The sequence below is a fragment of the Meleagris gallopavo genome, chromosome 19 (genome assembly GCF_000146605.3).
Source record: "Meleagris gallopavo isolate NT-WF06-2002-E0010 breed Aviagen turkey brand Nicholas breeding stock chromosome 19, Turkey_5.1, whole genome shotgun sequence".
Taxonomy (NCBI): Eukaryota; Metazoa; Chordata; class Aves; order Galliformes; family Phasianidae; genus Meleagris; species Meleagris gallopavo.
This window is the reverse complement of record NC_015029.2, coordinates 7,953,262-7,957,643: the sequence shown is the minus strand read 5'-3', so window position 1 is coordinate 7,957,643 and position 4,382 is coordinate 7,953,262. Positions and strand designations below refer to the sequence as shown.

The window sequence follows — 4,382 nt, the reverse complement described above, 5'->3', positions numbered from 1 at the left end:
AAAAAAAGAAAAAAACCAACAAAAGTCCTACCCGCAAGGCCACGGGGTAACAGGAAGAAAAGGGAACGCTCGGAGCCAATTTCATTCTATCTGCACGGTTCAATAAAACCCTTCCGAGCGAGGAAGTTGGCGGCCCCCCCGCCAGCAGGGCACGTACCTTCCAGCCGTGTCCGGGGGTCCCCTGCCCTCCTCTCACCCCACACTGCGGGGACGCCGAGCGCTCGGGGGAGGAAAGCAGCGCGGAGCCCTTCGCTTCTATCTGCTGGAGCTCAAGCTCTTACCAAGTCAAATCTCCACGGCAGTGCATAGCATCTAAATGAATAGGCCGGATGCAGATTAACATTCAGGCTGCTCTCTGCGATGAATAGAGCCCTTTGATTAGGGACCTGAAGTAAATGCCAGTTTCAAACCGAAGCTTTAAAAACAGAGAAATATCAGTGCCAGAGGAATGCTCTCAGTGTTGGTACAAGACAGACTTTTGATGAGTCACTGCAATGCAAACAAAGATGGCAGAAATACTGTACTGTATGCTGATGAAATGCTTAGTGGTGCCACGGCAACTGAGACAGGTTTTAAATTTATAGTGCAGTTTTGCATATGAATTACGCTGTAAACTGCCTCCCCTGCCATCTAGTACATCCAGAGTGTCAAAGCATTTAAACTATTCCAAACAGTCTGCAGCGCTGGCACTGCTGCTGGTGACTCCTCGAGCTGAGGAAGGGGCGGTGAGCCCAGCATCCCACAGCCAGCATTCCCACATTGAGCCCCACACTGAGCCCAGCATCCCCACACTGAGATCCACACTGATCCCCAGCATCCTGCATCCCTATATCCTGTGCCCCAGCATCCCCACACTGAGCCCAGCATCCCCACACTGAGACCCACACTAATCCCCAGCATCCTACATCCCTATATCCTGTACCCCAGCATCTCCACACTGAGCCCAGCATCCCCACACTGAGACCCACACTGATCCCCAGCATCCTGCATCCCTATATCCTGTACCCCAGCATCCCCACACTGAGACCCACACTGATCCCCAGCATCCTGCATCCCTATATCCTGTACCCCAGCATCTCCACGCTGAGCCCAGCATCCCGCAGCCAGCATCCCCACACCCAGCCTCACACTGAGCCACAGCAACCTGCACCCCAGCAACCCCACACCGATCCCCAGCACCCCATCATCCCCACACTGAGCCCCCAGCATCCCACACCCCACTATCTCCACTCTGAGCCCCAGCACCCCATACCCCAGCATCCCTACACCGAGTCCCAGCATCCTGCAGCCCAATACCCCACAAAGCAGCACCCCGAGCCCATTATCCCACACCGAGTCCCAGCAGCTCTGCACCCCACACCACCCCAGTGCCACCATCCCAAAGGGACACGCAGGAGTGCCCGGGTCAGTGTGAAATAAAGGTGCTCTGTGGGCAGCCACAGGCATGATCCACCTCCCTCCCACCCCCCTCCCATAACATACAAGAAAGCCTTTCAAATGCAGGAAAAATGTTTACCCCTTGGGGAAAGCTTCTTTCAGTCTGTGGCTGAATCCACTAAAAGCAAATCCATTTGCTTAAGTAATGAAATCCTAGTCACATTGTCTCCTGGATTCAGATTTTAAATTACCTTCGCGTTTATTGAGCATGTTTGGTGCTATTTTCTGGGAAAGAGGGTGGGGCCTTACTTTGCTTACTTATCTCTCTACCCAGAGCGTTTTTATTTCGATTACTGCTCTAGGATTTGTTTCCATGGCCCTGCTCAGATGGTCGCAGGCAGGGAAAAATTAGGAGATTAAAGGCCATGGCACTCTTAGAGAAGGATGGGATGGGGAGAATGGACACGAGCTGCAGAGCTCCCGCTCAACCCCTCCCCATTTTTGCACACATGACTCCACATCTCCTGCCCTGGTGCCTGTTTGGTGCATTAAGTTCTGCCCCAGCGACTGCATGGGGCGTTAAGTTCTACTCTGTAGAATGGCAGGGAGCTGCCGCTGTGCACCCAGCTGTCCTCACTGCTCACTGCACACAGAGCTGTGGGTACCAGTGTGCCCTCAGCACCAGGAGCCACCGATGGGGTTCCCATGTGCCACAAAGCGGGGCCAGAACTGGTAGAATAGACAGGAATTGTTCATATTGCTTAGAATTTGCTCTACAAACAACCACGTCTCAAAAAGTCACCAAAACCGAGCCGGTTTCTGGATATGCTACCCAGGAATGCAGGCGAATCCCAGTGAGCTTCTGAAAGCCCAAATGACTCCGAGAGGAGCCCAGGGCTGTAGTTTTGTTTCCTCCTCTTTTCCATCACCTCCCTTTGGCAGGGCTATTGGTAGCCAAATAAAATAGGGCCAAGGCAGTCCTAAAGCCAAGCAGAACCTGTTCCCCACCAGACCTCCCATCCCTACAGCCAACAGCCACAAGTCAGCACCGAGACCAGGCGGCGGATGCAACACAAGTGATAACGTCTAGCTTCAAAAACTCCTCTTTTTTTTTTTCCTCCTTTTTTGGGGGCAAAACAGCACCAAACCGACTGGGAACATCACTCCCACCAAACAACAAGCCAACACGAAACCTTGGGCAAAACCCAATTCAATCCAAACACCCCCTAGGTGTTTAAGAATTATGCAAGGTATGCAACAATCAAAGCAAGACATCGCTTTGTTTTCCAATGGAAGCCTCTTATCTGAGCTCTGATACAGGCCACGAGAAACGGTACATCTCTGCATGGTCCCGTGAAGTCACAGCCTTTGTCACAAGGAGCTCATCAACATTTCAGCTGCTGTACGGTGCAGCGCTGTGAGCTCTCAGGTTCTGTGCAGGATCGCTTGGTCCTGAAGAATTTCTCTTCTCTAAGGCCCAAGAGGTCGGGGTGAACCAATGGCAAAGAGAAAGGCATCGATCCGGAATATGATGCCAGCATCAGAGCTCCCATAGGAGTAATCAGAAATAATTAGATAATTCATTTAAATCGTCTTTTCCTTAGCCAGCCTACAACGAGACCTGGAGATTTCACCACCACCACCAACAGAAAAAGCTCAAAGAGCCCAAAAAAGGCAGAAGAGCCCTACAAAGGGTCCCTGCCCTATGTCCCCATAGGCCACAGAGCACTCGTGGCACAAGAGTGGTGAAGCTGTGTCCCTGGGGGCCCGGCAGTAACAGAAGTAACAGGAACCCCTCCTTTCTTCTGCAGAGGTGAAGAGGGAGGGAAAATAAAATAAAAAAAATAATAATAATTAAAAAAAAAAGTAATTTAAAAAATATCCCATCCTTGGGCTTCAGTCTGTGGGGCTGGAGCTGGGAGGTGCTGTAGCACCAGGATTCCCCATGGGGATGCTCAGCGCCAGCCTGGCTGCAGCTGCAGGGCTGGGGCTGCGTCCCCCCTTGTAACGACAGGATGGGAAGGGACCGGGTCAGACAAAGTGCCTGCACTGGGCAGGAGCTGCCAGCCAAGGGCCGGGCGGGGAGCAGCTGTGCTGCAGCACCGCAATCACAGCCCTGCAGTGAGAGCAGCGAGCGGGGAGCAGCGCCCAGCCCCGACCCCTGCAGCAGCGAGCGGCTCCTGGCTTAGCGAGGCAAAACGCACAGCTTGGCGAGGAGCACCGTGCACAGAGCAGGCTGGAAGGCAGCACGGGAAGCAGAGCAGTGAGGGGCAGAGCAGTGCCGGTGGCGGCACGCAGCTCCCAATGCCCGCGGCTCCGTGCTGCTGCAAGGTGAGTGGCAGCGCCGGGTCACCCTCCGGGCAGCTCCCACCTCGCCGTGCCACCGCCGGCATCGTCCATTCCCTTGGTTTTTTTCTTTTTTCTCATCGCTGCTTTAAAGTGCTCTCAAGCAAGGACATGCAAGAATAGAAAAAGCAACAAGGAATTATTATTTTTTCTTAAAAAAGGGGTAAAGGAGAGGCAGGGATGGGAAATCAAACTATCCTGCGGAATCTGGGGCTGTTCCAACCTAACAAAACAGCCGGGTGACCCCGAGGAGCAGCAGAAAGCACCCAGAGCCCCTCCGCCACCGCTGCAGCACGCGCCTCCTGCATCCATCCCAAGGCAGCCCGCAGTAACGCAGCAGAAAGACAAGTGTCATGCTGAATTGCATTCTCCTCGCACACAACAGCCGAGCGGCAGCACCCAACATGCATGGCTCAGCCCTGCCGCCACGCCACGCCGGAATGGAGAGCCTTAAAATAAGGTAAATATCTTAAAAGGTCAATTAGAAGAGCTTACAGCACAGCAGCGCCGCTCCTTGCGAGAGCTCATTACCTAGTATGGTGGAGCTGCTGCCTGCTGGTTTTTTTTTTTCTTGTGCAAGTTAGTCTGTGAGTCAGCATTAACACACATGAGGACATCAGGAATACTGCCGAGTTCTGATGCAATGGAGGTTGTAAAAA

The 4,382-nt window shown here is 53.1% G+C and overlaps 1 protein-coding gene and 1 long non-coding RNA gene across 4 annotated transcripts in view; one reads left to right on the top strand and one right to left on the bottom strand.

Moving 5' to 3' along the window:
- The window catches only part of NACC2 (NACC family member 2), a 15,303-nt gene that overhangs the window by 9,731 nt on the left and 1,190 nt on the right, over window positions 1-4,382 (bottom strand). Inside the window, exon 1 of one of the 3 annotated variants that reach the window (XM_010721017.3) lies at window positions 158-1,179. The exons of the other annotated variants lie outside the window; for them this stretch is intronic. The gene's annotated coding sequence lies outside the window, so the exon portion shown is untranslated. Of the gene's footprint in view, window positions 1-157; window positions 1,180-4,382 lie in introns of those variants that run through there. 3 annotated transcript variants of the gene reach the window in all.
- Window positions 2,905-4,382, top strand: part of LOC104913692 — a 2,311-nt gene continuing 833 nt past the window's right edge. The window contains exons 1-2 of the long non-coding RNA XR_795558.3: window positions 2,905-3,708; window positions 3,885-4,183. This is a non-coding gene — a long non-coding RNA (uncharacterized LOC104913692). The remainder of the gene's footprint in view (window positions 3,709-3,884; window positions 4,184-4,382) is intronic.